This window comes from Pseudophryne corroboree, chromosome 2, assembly GCF_028390025.1.
Source record: "Pseudophryne corroboree isolate aPseCor3 chromosome 2, aPseCor3.hap2, whole genome shotgun sequence".
Classification (NCBI taxonomy): Eukaryota; Metazoa; Chordata; class Amphibia; order Anura; family Myobatrachidae; genus Pseudophryne; species Pseudophryne corroboree.
In genome coordinates, this window is record NC_086445.1 from 333673060 (window position 1) to 333693434 (window position 20375).

A 20375-nucleotide genomic window follows, 5' to 3' on the forward strand; every position below is an offset into this window, starting at 1 on the left:
GTTGCCCCCCTCTCCACAGTGTACCTCGAAAGAGTGTTTAGTGCAGCCGGTAACCTTGTCAGCGATTGGCATAGGAGGTTACTTCCAGAAAATGTGGAGAAGATGATGTTCATCAAAATGAATTATAATCAGTTCCTCCATGGAGACATTTACCAGCAATTGCCTCCAGAAAGTACACAGGGACCTGTGATGGTGGATTCCAGTGGGGATGAATTAATACTCTGTGAGGATGGGGATGTACACAGTGAAAGGGGTGCGGAAACGGACGAAGAGGAGAAGGTGGACATCCTGCCTCAGTAGAGCCAGTTTGTGCAAGGAGAGATTGATTGCTTCTTTTTTGGTGGGGGCCAAACCAACCAGTCATTTCAGCCACAGTCATGTGGCAGACCCTGTCGCTGAAATGATGGGTTCGTTAAAGTGTGCATGTCCTGTTTATACAACATAAGGGTGGGTGGGAGGGCCCAAGGACAATTCCATCTTGCACCTCTTTTTATTTATTTATCTTTGCATCATGTGCTGTTTGGGGACTATATTTTTAGTGCCATCCTGTCTGACACTGCAGTGCCACTCCTAGATAGGCCAGGTGTTTTGCCACCCACTTGGGTCGCTTAGCTTAGTCATCAAGCAACCTCGGTGCAAATTTTAGGACTAAAAGTAATATTGTGAGGTGTGGTGTTCAGAATAGACTGGAAATGAGTGGAAATTATGGTTATTGAGGTTAATAATACTATAGGATCAAAATGACCCCCAAATTCTATGATTTAAGCTGTTTTTGAGGGTTTTTTGAAAAAAACACCCGAAGCCGCCAAAAATTCTTAAGGGCGGTTTTGCCAAAACGCGTCCGAATCCAAAACACGACCACGGAACCAAATCCAAAACCAAAACACAAAACCCGAAAAATGCCCGCTGCACATGTCTAATTAGAATATGTATTGTATTCCAATGCTGTAAGATCCTAAGACACAGAGGTCACACAGACCCCAGCAATATGAAGCTTCTGAAGATATAAGTAGAGCTACCCAGAGAGCTGAAGAGAGATTCTTTGATCCCAGGCTAAGAAGTAATGTTCTTCCAGGGATCTGCTTGGGGACCCATTATATTGGATTTATCTGGGACTCTGTATTGCAAGAAGAGACTCTCTGCTCCCAGACTAAGAAGTAATGTTCTGTCAGGAGATTGTGGTGGGAATTGTCATGTGGAATTGTATAACAGAAGTGTGCTGAACTGTGATAAGCTATTCTGTCAATAAACCCTGGTTGGTTTTTCATCTACCACCAAGCTTGAGTGATTTGGAACCCGATATCTTCACACCTTCTGTATCAGAATTTACAAGTACACATGTGTTTAGTAAAGGGACAATACTTATTTACGTTGTGCATGCCCTGTGATGATCATGCACAACTTAAATTAGCATTGTCTTTGGTTAAGGAAATGTAGATTATGCAGGTGCTTGAGTGTCACAACTGTGGATTAATGGTTACCTACAGGAGACTAGTCAGGGATCAGCATAGTAGTAGTAAGTCTTCACACCAAACATGCTGCCAAACCAGTGGCACTGGCTATCAACCTATCCCAAATACATTTTTCCTGTTCCATTGTTGTATGTTACAATTGATCCTCCTTAGAAGATTCTAGAATTTGCAGATGTGATATCCCAAAAGAGAAAAGATGCCCTAGGGAGCATAAATAAATACAGTAAATGTCCAATGTCGCTGTAAGCTGTGACAAAGACGCTGTGAGGGTATGACCGGAAAACAGAAGTGAACTTGAGACATGAAACAGAAGTGCAGCTGGGGAGGACAGAGCACATGCTGTATGGATCAGGTAGCAAGGTAGTATGGTGATAGGGTTGCTGCTCCATGCAAGCTAACACAGAGCCACTTAGCTGCTGAGTCAGGGAGATGAGGATGAGAGGGTAGGGGGCCCAGTGCTGGAGTTAGCAGCTCAGGAGGACTGAGAACATGGGGAATGTGCTGATTAGAACAGACACAGGTGGTCGTGGGGCGGTCATGGGGCAGCTTCGGGGTGGTTGGGGCATGTCAGCAGTGTTGGTATGGTGTTTTGGCGGTGTTGGGGGTGCGCGGTCTGGACAAATAAAGATGTTAACTGTCTACAAAATGACTTAATCAAATTGGAAGTTTGGCCAGAAAAGTGGAGTATAAGGTTTAATATAGAGAAATGTAAAGTTAAGTACTTTGGGACTAAGAACAAATATGCAATTTACAAATTAAATGGGGAAATGGAAGGGGAATCGGTAATGGAGAAAGATTTGGGTGTGCTCATTGACAACAGACTTAGTAGCAGTGCCCAGTGTGAATGTGCAGTAGCTAAGGCAAATAAGGTATTAGCATGCATAAGATGGGCGATGGAGACAAGGGAAGAAAGTGTAATACTGCCACTGTATAAATCATTGGTACTGTATATAGTTCTGGGCACCACACTATTAAAAAGACATATTGGAACCTGAAAAAGTTCAGAAAAGAGCTACAAAATTGACTAAGGGCATAGAGTCATTGTACTATACTGAAAGGCTAACCAGGTTAGATATGTTTACATTACAAAAGAGGCGACTAAGAGGAGATATGATTAATATTTATAAATACATTAAGGGGCAATATAGGGAATTATCAGGCAATTTGTTTAACAAGAGATCTGTACACAGAACACTTGGCCACCCACTAAGGTTAGAGGAGAGGACTTTTCAGACCCAGCTAAAGAAGAGTTTCTTCACAGTGAGGGTGGTAAAGATATGGAATTCTCTGCCGGAGAAGGTTGTTTTAGCTGACTCAATTGATAAATTTAAGAAAGGTTAGACAAATTTTTAGCAGAAAAACAAATCCTAGGATATAACCTGTAATAATTAGCTTAAATATAGGTTGAACTCGATGGACAAATTGTCTTTTTTCAACCTAAACAACTATGTAAATAAAAGACCTTGGAAACATTGCTGATACTATGACAGGTATCTATGATATATCACTCATACCCCTTTTTCCCTAGTAGCACAGGTCACAGCCGTGTCGCCTGACGCGGCTGCGACCCGTGCTACAGCCCCTTTCAGACAGCGCTTCCCAACCCGGCATATTGCCGGGTTGGTGACGATGCTAGTGACGTGGCAGGGGCGGTGCTGGGAGATCACATGATCTCCCAGCGCCGCCCTCCCATACACTGTGAACGGGAGCCTTGATGCCTCGACACGGCTGCCGTTCACACTAGACAGCTAGCCGGATTGAACACGTGTTCAACCCAGCTAGCTACCTGGGTAGGATTCCCGGATCACTTGATCCGGGAATTTGCAGGGGGACCCTTTTCCACTAGGGAAAAACATGGGCAAATGCGTGCCCCCGCGCATTTACCCATGTTTTAAGGAGCTAGTGGAAAAGGGGTATCAGTTATATTGTTCAATGGTTGCATACTCTCAAAACTGAATTAATATACTGTAACTCAGGAAAGATGGTATTCTCACACATTAAAAACCTAGTATGGTATTGTATGTTGTTAATATATTACCAACCATACAGACAACCCCGACATGCACATAGATAATGAACTACGTAAGACTAGTGTGATAAAGACAAGGTTTAGATAAGGGGATATGTTAACAGCACCTACAGAGTCCCCAGGGGAAAATAGTGATTCTTGGAGTTTATGGTTTCCATAACTAAACTTAGTGAATTGGTTTCCAGTTATTTCAGGATGACTCTCACATACTAATAATACAATTTGCTCTGAGATGCAAATTGGTTTACCTGTAGTGGTTTGTGTGGTCCGCAGATACGCTCATGCATGTGTAAGTGTTGCTGGTTTGCAGCACAGCATGTACAGAGGTCAAAGGAGTATATGATTGTGAGATTGGTTTCATCTGCAACTCCCTCACCTGATCATCTCCCATATCACAGTCTGGTTCAACCTTGTTTTGAGATGGTCATAATTGATTTATTAGCAGGTGGGGGCTGTTGTGGAATTAAAAGGGAATTTTAATTTGCAATTGGATAAAGGAAAATATAAATATATGAACATTGGCCCTCATTCCGAGATGTTCGCTCGTTCTTTTTCATCGCATCGCAGTGAAAATCCGCTTAGTACGCATGCGCAAAGTTCGCACTGCGACTGCGCCAAGTAACTTTACTATGAAGAAAGTATTTTACTCACGGCTTTTTCTTCGCTCCGGCGATCGTAATGTGATTGACAGGAAATGGGTGTTACTGGGCGGAAACACGGCGTTTCAGGGGCGTGTGGCTGAAAACGCTACCGTTTCCGGAAAAAACGCAGGAGTGGCCGGAGAAACGGTGGGAGTGCCTGGGCGAACGCTGGGTGTGTTTGTGACGTCAACCAGGAACGACAAGCACTGAACTGATCGCACAGGCAGAGTAAGTCTGGAGCTACTCTGAAACTGCTAAGTAGTTAGTAATCGCAATATTGCGAATACATCGGTCGCAATTTTAAGAAGCTAAGATTCACTCCCAGTAGGCGGCGGCTTAGCGTGTGTAACTCTGCTAAATTCGCCTTGCGACCGATCAACTCGGAATGAGGGCCATTAAAAGGTTTCATTGACGAATAGCTAAAGATTTACTAGTTACTACATTTGCAGTATGGGGGTCATTCCGAGTTGTTCGCTCGTTATATTTTTTTTGCAACGGAGCGATTAGTCGCTAATGCGCATGCGCAATGTCTGCAGTGGGACTGCGCCAAGTAAATTTGCTATGCAGTTAGGTATTTTACTCACGGTTATTTCTTCGTTCTGGTGATCGTAATGTGATTGACAGGAAGTGGGTGTTTCTGGGCGGAAACTGCCCGTTTTATGGGTGTGTGTGAAAAAACGCTACCGTTTCTGGGAAAAACGCGGGAGTGGCTGGAGAAACGGAGGAGTGTCTGGGCGAACGCTGGGTGTGTTTATGACGTCAAACCAGGAACGACAAGCACTGAACTGATCGCAGATGCCAAGTTTGAAGCTACTCAGAAACTGCACAGAGATGTCTTTTTGCTATATTGCGAATCTTTCGTTCGCAATTTTAAGAAGCTAAGATTCACTCCCAGTAGGCGGCGGCTTAGCGTGTGTAAAGCTGCTAAAAGCAGCTTGCGAGCGAAGAACTCGGAATGACCCCCTATAAGCAGATTAAAGAAATTGCTGAGAGTGAATATTGCTACATATTGTTTCACAATATACCCAAACATCAGCTTCTAGCCACAGATTGTACTGCAGAATCTTTTCTTAGCATACGTGAGGTGCACAAATATGAATACTTATGTCCACAAAATATCATAGAGCTGAGTTTTTACAGTGCAAGTTATACAGTAAATGCAAAACTCACATAGACCTAATAATACTCAATATAAAATAGTGAAGTAGTATACACACAAGAGGGAACATGATTTTAATAATATAAATCCAGAAAGTCATATTTTCCATTCAAAATATAATTAAATGCAAACCACCCCACCATCTTCCTCACATCTGTCATTTACTGCTTCCTAACTACAGTACAATAGAAGATCTTCTTTACTGATGTAACGTTTTCCAAAAGGAAATAACACATCAGCTTTATCAGTATACAGTAGTCATCAATACAGTACAAAAATAGCTACATAGCTAAATGGTGTCGTCATCATCATCATCATGTATATTTATATGTTTTTGGCCGAGAACATGGCCATAGCTTGGTGGAGGTGGCAGCATTTAATGGTGTGCCCTCGAAGACAGTGAGCAGTATCCATCTACAGTGGAAAAAGCATGGACCCCTATCATCTCAGCAGCGGAACAGTGTCCGAAAGCTGATCATGATAAATCGGGACAGCAGGCATTTAGGGTTTCTAGCAACCACCAATCAGTTCCAAATGCATCTTGAACTGCTCCAACAGTACAATGCTGGACCTAACCAAACCATATCAGAATGAGTACTTCGGTGCAAAATGCACAGTGTTAGAAATTTTCAGTTGTATAGCCCGGGTGCCTCCCAGGTTAACAACCATCCAAAAGAAACAGCGTCTAACATGGGCCAAACAGCATTGTTACTGGACCATAGAACAGTGAAGACACATCATATGGCCTGATGAATCAAGATGTTGCTTATATTCTAATGATGGCTGCTCCAGAGTCATGTGGAGGGCTGGGGAAGCGTTACAACCAGACTGTATCCAATGAGCTGTGCAAAAATGAGGTGAAAGCATAATTTTTGTGGGTGTATTTTGAGTGCTGGAGCTGGACCATTGGTTTAGGTGTCAAATTGCATGAAAGTGGTGGACTATGTGACATTGTTAGATGATACAGTTTTGCCATTTGTCCAGTTTCTGAAAGACAAAGACCAATAAGACAAAGATAAATAAGAATAGTGTTCAGCATCAGCAGTTTTTATAAAGCAACTTGCATTTTCTAAAAGTCATAATATATACTAAAATTGTCCTTGGGAGAAAAAGGTATTCCATATAAATCTAAATATAGAAATATGTTAAGTAGTTTAATCAGGATAAAACAAAACCATATGACCGCTATAACTCTTAAAATGTGCAGAGTTACTAAATGTGATTGCTTAGAATGAGTACACCGTTATTTTTGTACAAGCATTAAAGCTATTAGATATTCCTTATGTTGTAAAATATTGCTAAATATTTTTAATGTACACATTTACATTTTTTTCATTTCTACCATATTGATGTAAATGCTACAAGCTTGATTTTATAATTCATGTACATTAGCTTTTTTATTGTTTATATTTATTAATACAGTTTTGCATAGATGATAATATTTATATTTTGAACTGCTAAAATGATCTGCATCAAATTATGATATTATTACTCTTGAAACTAAAAACACTTCTTATTTATAGCGACTACACAGTGACAATTCCCTACGTCAGCAGTCAATTTAGAGTAATAAATATGTAATAATGTGTAATATCCCAATTTTAAAATATACACCTTTTCTATTTTTCTCAATTCGGCATGCTATGCATAGCATGGCTACATTTTTTCTATGATTAGCGAGTGAATCAATTTTAACATTTTTATTTGCCATAATAGATAATGTATAAAGTAGTATATTAAAGAATCAAATTAAGAAAAATCACAAAGCATGGCTAAATTTCATAATCTATGGCAGTGGTTCTCAAACTTTTTTGAATCACAGCACCCTAGTGAATCAGATTTTTTTTTACAGCACCCCTAGGCCATATATTTCTTATTGACAAATTTAGAAGAAATATTAAATTAAGTAAATTGTATTTATATGTGATCCTTAGGTTTAACTGTGAGGTGAGGGACAGAATTTGCTTGAGTTTTTAGACATATTTTATGATTAAAAGCCCCAAATACTGGTTTTGCCTAATACATTGATCAGAAAATTTTTTAATTGGTCCTGGACAACCTACCTGAGGCACTCCTGCAAGAGCCCCGCTGCGCCCCAGGGTGCCATGGCACATAGTTTGATAACCACTGGACTATGGAATTCCACTTTGTGCCATGCATGGCAGTATAAAGGAAAGGTGTATGTGGACACATCTGTATAAGGACCCAATCAACGACTGACCTACAGTATAAATTAAATAGTATATAAAATCATATATTCCTGATTCAAATACAGTCATATATATACTGTAGATGGAGATACGCTAGTTGTGGCTCTGTCTGTGACTAGGTCTGCCCGCCTGGGCATGCCTGGACTCTGTGAACGTATCCATCTGGACAGGCACTCACACCCAGATGGAGACGCTCTCCATTCACTTGTGCGTGTGTGTTTTTGTGTTTGTTTGTTTATATGTATGTATGTATGTATGTATGCTGTGTGTGTGTTGTGTGTATGTATGCTACAGTATGTGTTTGTATGTATGCTGTGTGTTGTTATGTATGTATGTATGTATGCTGTTTGTATGTGTATGTATGTGTATGCATGCTATGTGTGTGTGTTGTGTATATGTACAGTACAGTACGTATGGTGTGTATGTATGCTGTGTGTGTTTGTAGGCATGCTGTGTGTGCTGTGTGTATATACAGTATGTATGATGTGTGTATGCTGTTTGAATGCTATGTGTGTGTTTGTAGGTATGCTGTGCATGTTTAAGATTTTGTCTTGAAGTAGGGCTGTCAGAAAATTAATTTTGTGACAGGCAGATTATATAGACCTGTACTATTGTAGCCAGCAGTTTATGATCCCTTAGATGCTAGCAGAGCATTCCTCAGCATCATACTATAGCTCCTACCATGTGACAGTGTGATATTGTTTTTGTTTTACTACATTGGATAAATGTGCTTCCTATTTTTCTGTTCAATAATATATACAGCTTTCTGCTTATATTTGTGTATTAAAAAATTATATATATATATATATATATATATATATATATATATATATATATATAGTCCAGCAGTTTTGACCGGCACTCCACAAAACAGTAACAGATAGTACTTGGGTGCCCCCTCCGAACCTCTAGGGCACAATGTACAGCAGCACAATTTGAGAGGCACTCCTCGGCTTTGTAAATAATTTCCACAACTACAACTTCCGTTGTAGCTGTGGAAACTATTTACAAAGCCGAGAAATGCCTCTCAAATTGTGCTGCTGTATATATATATATATATATATATATATCTATAATCCCCCCTTATATACACACTATATATAGTCCCCCTTGTTTTAAGTACCCCAGGCCCTGTGGAGCCTTAATCCAGCCCTGATCTCTCTCTCGCCTTTCCCTCTGTAACCACGCATCCTTCCCTCTCTTTCTCATGGCCACATGGGGGGATGCCATGTTTTAATTTGCCCTGGGCGCCATCAATCCTAGTTATACCTCTGCACTGAATACAATTTTTCATACTATTCCATGTAGAATAAAGAATCAATAGTGTCAAGGGAGAAAACTTCCTATTGGACTAAGTTGAAGAAAAAGATTTTATTGTTTCATGAAATAATTGAGTTTTATATTATAAAAAAAATAAAGATGTATGTGATTTTGATTACGATTAATAAAATGGGAGATGAGGTTGTACTATCATTCACAATGGAAACCAATGGATCTTGTTCCAAAACTCCTACTTTGCAGTGGCAATAAAAAGTACGTGAACAAATTGGACTTATATAGATTTCTGCATATATTTGTCATACTGTAAAATGGGACTTGATCTTCATCAATGTGATTAGAATAGACAAATTTTCTGCTTAAACTAATAACACAAATAATGATGTTTTAATGATATTTTTGAGCACATCATGTAAAAATGCACAATGCAGAGTAGAAAAAGTATGTGAACTTTTGGATCTAATAACTGGCTGACATTGCATTGGAAGAAACAGCATCAACAAAATGTTTCCTTTAGCGACAGATCAGCCCAGCACAACATTCAGGAGGAATTTTGGACCATTCATAATCTGTCCACAGATAATTTTGACAGTAATCACTATGAAACATCCAGATGCTCCTTTTGGAACTTCAGATGTGAAGCTATTTTTTTCAATAGCAGTGGCTTCTCCTGCAGTGTCCTCCATGAACACTATTATTGTTCGGTATTTTATGGATTGTAGATTCCTCAATAGATATGCTTGCAAGTTGCAGAGATTTCTTTAAGTCTTTAGCTGGTACTCTAGGATTATTCTTCATCAATTTGAGCATGCTCCATTTGTAGATAATTTGTCTTACCGTTCTGTATATACATGATCATCAAGACTTTTAGAGCTACTTTTACAATCCTAACCAGCTTTATGCAAGTCAACATTTCATAACTGCTCAAAGCATCAGTCAATATTTTTGTTGAATAGCAAACTCAAAATTTTAAAGTGTTTTTTAACAGAAATATTCTCAGACACCATATTTTGGATTTGGTTTGGTTTTGGCAAAACCACCCTGAAGTGTTTTGATTTTGGATTTCTTTAAAATTAATAAAAACAGCAAAAACCATGTAATTTTTGAACCAGATGTTACTTCTTCAGTATTACTAATAGGAATGTACACTGGCCCAAATCCTGAGTTTTGGTTTGGGTTTAGAGCTATATCTCCTTTGGGTTTTGGATCTGTATTTTATTTTACAAAAATCATAAAAACAGCTAAAATCGGACATCCGGTTTTGCCTCCAGTATGTGAGGCCGCATCCTGGTGCTGATACATTACCCGCCACTCAGCACCACATTTCAAGGCTGTTTTGCAGCCTCCTGTGTCCCCAGCCTACCTGGGAGTGCCTCCTGATCGCTCTCCGCTGCATGGAGAAATACTTCTCCCCACTAATGCCTGGAAAAATGCAGAAGCAGAAGGAGTTGAAAGTCTCCAGGAAATCCAAGCTGGTGCCAGAAGTTGCTCCCTGCCAGGACGGAGCCAGCTCTGCACACTCCTCTCCCTCCCACAGCTCTGCTGAGACTGAGGTGAGCCAGCATTTACCTGCACTCCAGTGCTCCCCACATAGCCCTATTCTGCCCTTAGACACTCCAGTGACATATGGGGACATGATTGGAGCCATCAGGGAGGCAATAGGACCCACATTACAGGCACACACTGCCAGCATTACAAATCGGATCTCGCAGCTCACTGGAAGGCTGCAAGACACTGAACATAGAATGGGAGAGCTGTTCTCTGATGTCTCTTCTTTGCAAACTACACGGGTCCAGCTGGAACGCTCTCAATACCAGCTTTGGAACAAACTTGATGACCTTGAAAATAGTATAACATCAGGTTTGTGGGGTTACCTGAAGCAATTAAAGGGACAGAACGGCTTAATTTTTGAAGGTTTCTTTACCGTCGCTGCTTCACATTCAAGACTCTTGTTCTTATCTAGTCATTGAGAGCCCACCGTATTGGTCCTCATCGTACACCTCCTGGAGTGAGACCCAGAATCGTCTTATTTAGATGTTTAAACTATTTGCACAAGGAAGCATTCTGGAAAGCCTCCCGCCAACACAGAGACCTAGTCTGGGAAGGGCAGAAGATTTACCTATTTCAAAATTACTCTGCAGAACTCACTAAGGTGAGGAAAGAATTATCCCCACTCTGTGCACACTTAATCAAATGTGGCCGCAAATTCGCTCTCCTTTGCCCTGCCTACCTCTGCATTGTCAATGGCTCCTCCTATATGGACTTTACTTATGTGGAGGATGCTCAAGCATACTTGGAAAAGTACAGGCAATCAGACCCAGCAGGGCGCTGGTGAATAACTGCCTTCATGGATGTCCTTGCAAACTGCATTTCCGCCAGGGATGATAAACCTCCTGCAATATTTTTGCCTTGAATCTATTTCAGACAGGTTTGGTTCTGGGCACATATGACTGACTGGATGGCCTTACTTCTAAAAGGCGGTGTGGCTAGGAATGCTACTCCGCATATTCAAATTTTTGGGTTTTATTCATTTGTGAATTTTCTCCGGAAGTCTCTTTGGAGAATGTTGCCACCTAGTGGTGTAACCTTTTTTTTTCTATGTGTTTCCATTTATATTTTCCTAGTTAGTCTCTTCCCTCATGTGTCTCCCTTCCCTTCTCTGTTCCAGTAGTGGGCTACTGTTATTTTTGAATCCTGACGAATGCTTTGATATTATTGTTAAGTCTGATGTGGGTTTTCCGAAAATGTTTCATTTTATGCTTAGAAAGTAATGGCTACTTGGAAAATAGGCTCTTAGAATATGGGAGGCATTTGTTCCCTCCAAAAACGGAAGAACATCTTATTGTATGCAAATAAGCTTCATCTTGATATGTTGTTTTTACAGGAAACACACGTAATTCCAGAGGAGATTCTAAAATTAAATATGCTGAGATGGAAGGTACTATTTTCAGAACCATATACCTCTAAGGCCAGAGGGCAACTGTCTTGGTAAAACAGCATTTAAACCTAGAGATGATTTCTTCTTTTGCGGATCCTGAGGGATGGTATTTATTGTGTGAAATCTCTATTGCTAAATCCAGATATTTGTTTTGTACCGTTTTCGCTCCTAATATTTATTCTAAAGTTTTTTTTCCAATCTTTAATAGCTAAATTGTCAGTGTTTAGTAATATTCCTCTTATTGGTGGTCATTCCGAGTTGATAGCTTGCTGACGATTTTCGCAGTGCAGCGATTAAGTAAAAAAATGGCAAAAATGCGCATGCGCATGGTATGCGCTAAATACTTTCACACAAAACTTTGTAGATTTACACAAGCTCGAGCGACGTTTTTTCATCGCTAGAGTGATCGTAGTGTGATTGACAGGAAGTAGGTGTTTCTGGGCGGAAACTGGCCGTTTTCAGGGAGTGTGCTAAAAAATGCAGGCGTGCCAGGTAAAAACGCAGGAGTGGCTGGAGAAATGGGGGAGTGGCTGGCTGAACGCAGGGCGTGTTTGTGACATCAAACCAGGAACTAAACGGACTGAGGTGATCCCAATCTAGGAGTAGGTCTAGAGCTACTCAGAAACTGCAGGGAATTATTTAGTAGTAGTTCTGCTAATCTTTCGTTCGCTATTCTGTAAGCTAAGATACACTCCCAGAGGGCGGCGACCTAGCGTTTGCAATGCTGCTAAAAGCAGCTAGAGAGTGAACAACTTGGAATGAGGGCCCTTGTGCGAAGAGATTTTAATTTAGTTTCCTCCAATACTTTGGACAAGCAATACCCTTCTAAAAGTCTAAAAGTCGGTTTGCTAAGAGGTTGCAGCTTTTAGATTTCTGGAGATTTCTCCATCCCATTGATAAGGATTTCTCCTGTCTTTCAGTGGCTCATGGCATGCTGTCTAGAATAGACTATGTGTTATGTTCAGTTACTTTATTGTCACAAATTGCTGAAGTCCATAAGGAACCTATTTGCCTCTCAGACCATGCCCTGTTATGGTTCAAACTAACTACTACCATGGAGTGCAGTACTCATAGATCCTGGAGATTCCCACCGGCAATATCCGACTCCTTTAAATTTAGGCAAAAGGTAGAATCTTCTTGGGAAGAGTATAAGTTAAACAACTTAATCACTGCTACTGAAGATCCCTGGCTATTTTGGCAGGCCTCAAAAGCAGTTTTGAAAGGTACCATAATATCGTACACTACTTTAATGAAAACATCTCTCCGTAATCATTATATACAAGCTCCAAGAGTTTAAAGCTCGCAACTCTCCTCATACCAGGGCTAGGTACTTGGAGGCGAAGACTTATTTTGAAGGGTTGTTTTCTAAGATGGAAGCTAGTTTCTCTTTTCAGAGGGATCATAGGTTTTACAAATTTGGAAACAAATCTGGCAAAATTCTCACTAATTTATTGTGGGGCCAATGACCCCCAGTGGTTGTACGCCCATTACATAAATCTGACGGCACTTCTACCACTTCCAATGCCTAGATAGCTTCTCTGTTACAAGCTTTTTATGCCAAATTATATTCCTGCCTTAACTCCCCTCCTCCTGCCATCTCTGAACAATTTTGGGAAAATCTTCCCATCCCACAGTTACCCGCCACATTTTTGGAATCTCTGACCTCGCCTATTACTGAAGTATAGGTGTCCTGGGATATCTCTAAATTGAAAAGGGGTAATGCTCCAGGCCCAGAATGGCTTACCGCAGAGTACTACAAGATATTGGCCCCATCCAGAATTCCAACACTAGTCACGTTTTACGACGTCCTCTTAACTTCTGATTCTGTGCCTGCGTATTTCAACGTGGCTACGCTTAATGTAATAACAAATCCCAGAAGGGATCTAGCGGACCCTGGGTCATATAGGCCAATATCGTCACTCAACACTGATTATAAAATGCTGGCAAAGATTTTAGCAGAGAGACTGAAACCTGTGTTGCCGCACATTATTCATATTGACCAAACTGGCTTTATTTTTGGAAGAAATTCCACCAGGAGAGTCTTAGCAGCGATCCACTCGTCACAATCCAGACAATCTGACACCCCCATATATTTTATCTCATTAGACGCTGAAAAGGGTTTTGATAATGTGCATTGGGATCACTTGTGTCATTGAAATTTGGGATACCAGAACAGTCCATAGGCTTTATTAAAGTGTTATACTCTGACACGTCCACTCAGATATTATCTAATGGCTATTTGTCAGACCCGTTCCCGATCCAGCGGGGAACAAGACAGGGATGCCCGTTGTCCCCACTACTATTTACGGTTGCTTTAGAACCCTAAACGATAGCTATCAGACAGTCTCCATTGTACCAAGGCATCATAGTGGGTAGTGTTGATCTCCGTTTTGCCTTATTTGCATACAATATGCTACTTTTTTTCAATGATCCCTGCTCTACTTTACCAGTTGTATTGGAAACTATTGCTAATTTGGGTACTTTTTCTGGCTATAAAATAAATATATCAAAATCTGAACTGTTGCCTTTGGCAGGAGATGTTTCTAGTTTGAAGGTCTTGGCCGCTGCAAAACGATTTCAATTGGCCACTTCCCATATTAAGTATTTAGGGATTCCCATTCCCATTAGGCTTTCTGATTTATATTCACTGAATTTTACCCCACTGATTAATACTATATCGAAGCTACTGGACAGTTGGCATATTTGCATCTGTCCCTTATGGGTAGGATGGCGGTGATTAAAACCATCATTTTTCCAAAATTATCCTATGCCGTGCAAATGATCCCGATTCGTGCCTCCAATTAGGACATTAACAAACTTGACAAGCTCTTCCAATTGTACATATGGTAGAAATGCCGACCAAGGATCTCTAGGACGAAACTGCACTTAACGCGTAGTGAGGGGGGTCTGGGACTCCCAGACTTGCCGAGATTTTCATACGCAATATTTTTTAGATATATATCTGATTGGATTCTTGAGCAAGATATTTATACGACCTATGTACTTGATTGTGCATCCTGTTCTCCATACTCCCCAGGAGCTTTATTTGTCCCTAAAGCTCTCCTTCCCTCTGGCATTATTGATAATATTTTTATACATATTTGGCATGGTGTGGAATCAATTAATTGTTGAATAGCAAGTTTTAATATGATCCCGTTATGGGGAAATCCAATGTTCCTTCCTGGTTTAGAGAACAATGCTATAACACAAATGAAACTGAAGGGGATTCAAGTACAGCAGATGTTTTTGGTCATGGATGAGGTCTCATGACAATTTCTGCACTACGGGAGAAATATGGGCTACTTGCAAACCACTTTTTTGCTTATTTACAAATTACTCATTATATTAGATTGGTGCCAGAAGCCATGCGCACACCTCTGATTGATGATCCTGCCATGTCTCTATATACTATCATACGTAAAATGACTTACCAAACAAGATATCTTTATGTACCAATGGTCGCTGTAGATGCTGATGTTGCTTGGTCAAGGACTGTGTCTACCTGGCAAAATTACCTTCCATGTATTGTACACAAAACATCGCTGCTTAGGCATGAAATCACATTAAAAACTCTACACTCCACCTTGCTGCAAGAAGTACACGTAAAAGTAATCCACAGGGCATATATTTCTCAAGCCCAGCATAGTCACTATGTCCAAGGTGGGACGGGTGCATGTCCCAAATGTAAGGGAGCTTCAGCCACCTTTTTCCATCATTTTTGGTCTTGTGGGATCATTAAAAATTTTGGTATAAAATTATTGGATTTATTTATATGAAATTTCAGTACAGAGTCCCATTGGATCCTCTTGCTCTTTTATTTGCTGATTTTGAAAATTGGGAATTGGGCCAGGATACTGCAAGACTTAGACCATTCCTTACGATCCTACGCACGGTAGCTAAAACAAATATCCTTACTAACTGGATTACTTGCTCTCCCCCTACGCTTACTGCTGTCACCCAGATGTTGTTGAGGCTCCTTTACTTTGATAGGCACTCAGTATCCCCAAACTTGGAGACAGGTGTGGTTCATTTTTTACCATAAATGAGGCCCATACATTAATGTTTTACCATTGGATACATCAACACACATTTTTAAAATCTTTGAGACTACAGAATGGTATATCCTTAGAAAAATCACAGGAACCTCTTAAACGTCAACTGCATCTGCTGATGATGTGCTGTTCCCTGAGATTAAACAACTGATTAGAACTGATAGTCTGCCTGACTCGGCTCATTGATGCTAGAGGTGACCCGCTTTGATCCTCACCCTCCTACTCTAACCTACTCTTTCCCACCCTAACTTCCCCGTGTTTGTTTTGTCATTTCTATAGTATTATGTGTATGTTATGATAGTTTATCTAAATACGGGTACAACACTGTACCTTTATTTTCACTGTGAGATTTCGTTCCTTGCAAGGGCAAACTCAATTTTTTTATATTGGTCTTTGAAAATTTGACCATTTTGGGAATAATTCCTGAGTTTTCAGGGCTATGCTGTACTTATATGACAATGAATGTACCTGTACTCAATCGCCATGTATTGTAATGTACTATTGTACTACTATTTGGGCACGGCTTATCAGTTATGTCACCTTTTGTTTTTTGTTGAAAATCAAATAAATATATTTGAAAAAAACAGCTAAACTCACAGACTTTTGGCCTGTTTTTGTTACTACAGTATTATTATTAACCTCAATAATATTAATTTACACTCATTTCCAGTCAATTTTGACCACCTCACAATATTGGTTTCATCCAGTTTAGGCCAAAAGGTTGCCCAGAAGTAACTGGATGACTAAGCTAAGCAACAGCGGTGGATGGCACAAACATGTAGCACTTAAACATCCAACACAGCACATCTTTGAAACAGAATAGCACTGCAGTGGCAGACAGAAAGGCAGTTCAATCAACCATATGAACACATAGAAACCAACAATGATTTCATTTGTTAAGAACTAAGGGGGTCATTCCGAGTTGATCGCAAGCTGCCGTTGTACTTTTTTTAACGTTATTATTGTAAAAAATGAATAAGTCATCATTATCACACATTTCTGTGCCAGGACACTTTTCTCTGAGGAAACTGCTGTGTCAATAAAAAATTGTCTGCTGTTTTATTTTGTGGTTTATTGAAAGATGGCATAGGCAAGTCACATTCTTATGAAAAATCCATCAAAAAAGATGGGGAGGGGGTTATTTACTAAGTGTCATGTTAAAGCTTGTGTTTTGCTTTTAAAAGCATTGCCTTTTTAGTTGTTGAGCTTAAACATGACAGGAGGCTTGTAGTTTAGTAATTAAACCCCTGAGTGTTCACTTTTGTCATATTTCATTTCAAGTACTTAAGCCAAAAAACAGGCTTCAAGCACAAATAGCACTTTAATGGATATATAAAAGTTCTCTTGCCTGTCTCATTTGACTCTAGGGGTTAAAAAGCTATTTCATTCAGTCATTGCAAACCTTGGGATATATGAACCTCCAATTTCATAGATTAGTTAAACATCCATGTCTCTGTCCACAGAAGCTGGACTGGAAGTAATTTGGGAGTTGAGAAATCCAGCTGAACATAGCACACAGTCACACAGCTCCTCCTTTTGAAAATGACTGTACCACAGCTGAAGTGTCCAGAAATATACAAACAACGTATCTGAGCAGAACTCACACTTGAAGGTAATTGTAATATGGTGCTAGAAGATGGAGGTGTGGGTGTCTATATGAGAATACCCATATTTTTAAAGTGGCAATCATTTACAATGCAAAACAAGGTTGGTGTTGCCTCAAAAAATGATTACCACTTTAAAAATATGGGCATTCTCGCACAAACTCCTGCACCTCCAGGTTCTTGCAACCTGTTACATTTACCCCTTGGACTGCCCACTTGAATCTTCTTTGAGTGTCATGTTACCCCTCTTGGCTGTTGCTGTCATTGATCCTTGTGCATGAGGTTACAAATGTTAAATTTATTTCTATGTATTTAAATAAAGGTTTTTTTGCACAGTATATACAGTATGTCATATTTTACCTTCAAGAATAATTAACATAGTTTGTATAATAATAAATTATAGTATAGGCCCACACCCCATTATTGTCAGCTACACGTTGTGATAATAATTGTAGACTCCAAAATAAAGCTACTTTAAGAGTCCCTATTTACACCCTGGTTTTTCAATTCTTTACCTGAGCTATTTTTGGTTAATTATATAGTTTATGTAAATACCTACTAATGAGTAGTGATATAAGGACGTTAGACCTGATTCAGAGATTTACAGAACAAGAATGGTCTTGCAAATACTTGTTTTTTTTATCTTGCTTCAAGTTGCCATGATCCACTTCTCATGGACTGATCAAACGGCCACTCTGAACTTTTTAGATATCTTGCACCCCATTCCTAAATAGTTCTCATGGAGATTGGATTTTTTTTCTACTGTTTGCAACACACTCACTGAGTGTTTCCAGATTAACTCCTCTGAAGAGGCTTCTCTTTCCATGGTCTCAGATGCTCATAGAGTAATCATTAGAGAGAAACTGATCAGAGACAAGCTGATCTGGAGTTCATATGCTCTTTTGAGGCTCAAATCTTATCCACCAGATCAAAGCATGAGGCTTCTCCCTCTGACTCCTCTCTTCAGACACTCACGCCCCTGCTGGGCCAGCTTAACATGATCTTAGCCAAACAGGCTGCAAAGACTTTGCAGTGACTTAACCAAAGGTATTTTGAAAAATCTGACAAAGCAGACACTCTCTTGACTTGGCATTTTTGTCATTGTTGCTCCCCTAATACTCATAAAATCTGATACTCCTGTGTCTCTGCCTGCACTGCATACTGTTCTGCTCGCATTATGGCTGTCTGGATCTGCTGCTGCATAAGAGGGAAAGCTAGTGATGTCAGTGTGCTCTGGCCGGGGGTCCCTCTGACAGAGGCGGTCCCGGGATACAGTATGCCCTGCATACCCCCCATAATCTGGCTATGCACCAGGGGTGCCTGCTGCCCCTCTTTGTATTTGCTCTCTCAATTGAACCTTTTGGTTCCACAGAAATATGGTCATATTTGGTGGGTAAGCTTGGCTTTAGTAAACATGAGCTTACCTTTACCCCAACGATATCCTTTTATTTTTCACTAAGCTCCTTATATAATTACCAAATAGGTTTGAGAGCTGGATATCCTAAATTAAATATCTAACTTTAAAATTAACTATGATGTAATGGAGACTCTGAATTTCTTTCTCCACCCAGCCCATACGCAACTCCAGGCTCCATCTCCCTCTCTAATAATTCCACTCTGGTACAACCCAGAATGTTTGCCTTGTCACTGTTACTCAGCTTCATCCTTCTGGACCCACTCTTTGATACACTTACTTAATTATTTATTGGCTATGGGGGATTACCCACCCTTTTTTCCCTTCAGCAGAAACTCTGTCCACCTCTACGTTTCACGAAGTTTTACATCTCTGAAAAAATCTTTTAGTCCTCTCAGATGCTTAAGATTGGTCTGACATATGGTTAGGAGCTGCCAAATCCCCCATATGTGTTTGTACTAAAGAAAATGTGTATACACTTATGTTTTGTTGGTTCTTAGTGCCCTCCACATTGCACAGAATGTGTTCCTTTTCATCCCCCCTCTGCTGGAGAAACTACCAGATGACAGTTTCCTTTATACATACAGTATTTGGTGGGAATGCCCAGCTGAGCATGGATTCTGTAAGTAGGTTGTAGAAGACTGCGCTCACTGGCCCTCATTCCGAGTTGTTCGCTCGCTGGCTGCTTTTAGCAGCATTGCACACGCTAAGCCGCCGCCCTCTGGGACTGGATCTTAGCATAGCAGAATTGCAAACCAAAGATTAGCAGATTTGCGAATAGAAAATTCTTAGCAGTTTCTGAGTAGCTCCAGACTTACTCAGCCATTGCGATCAGTTCAGTCAGTTTCGTTCCTGGTTTGACGTCACAAACACACCCAGCGTTCACCCAGACACTCCCTCATTTCTTCAGACACTCCCGCGTTTTCCCCAGAAACGCCAGTGTTTTTTCGCACACTCACATAAAATGACCAGTTTCTGCCCAGAAACACCCATTTCCTGTCAATCACACTCCGATCACCAGAACGATGAAAAATCCTCGTTATGCCGTGAGTAAAATACCTAACTTTTGAGTAAAATAACTAAGCGCATGCGCTCTGCGAACCTTGCGCATTGCGCAGTAAGCGACTAATCGCAATATAGCGAAACTCGGCAACGAGCGAACAACTCGGAATGAGGGCCACTATTTGGTGAGTGACTGGTGGTGCTTCTGTGCCTGAAGTTGAACTAAAAGACACTAAATGGTATGTTTGACACCTTGTGTAATGAAATTAAAGTTGATAACTTAAAGTGTAAGATAGCAAGAAAAAGAAGATTCTTGTTTGGGCGCTTTCTTAAAATTAGTCAGAAAAAAGCTAAATTGGTTGTCGATTTAAAACAAGAAAATATTTTATTAGGTATTCATTAAAAAGATATGTTAAAAAAAATCAACATATATGGTCCATCTATATATCAGAATCTACATGATTGTCATGTCAATTTTTCCAAATTACTGAGACCAGATGGATGGATGTTAGTGGTAATGACCAAATCTATGTTAATTATGGAAGGACTCATGGGTGTATTCTAAAATAAGTATTG

At 40.2% G+C, this 20375-nt stretch overlaps 1 long non-coding RNA gene across 1 annotated transcript in view; it reads right to left on the bottom strand.

Annotated features, from left to right (window-relative positions):
• Positions 1-5365: 5365 nt before the first annotated feature.
• LOC135050784 (uncharacterized) overlaps positions 5366-20375 on the bottom strand; it is a 112951-nt gene continuing 97941 nt past the window's right edge. The window contains exon 3 of the long non-coding RNA XR_010241815.1: positions 5366-6288. This is a non-coding gene — a long non-coding RNA (uncharacterized LOC135050784). The remainder of the gene's footprint in view (positions 6289-20375) is intronic.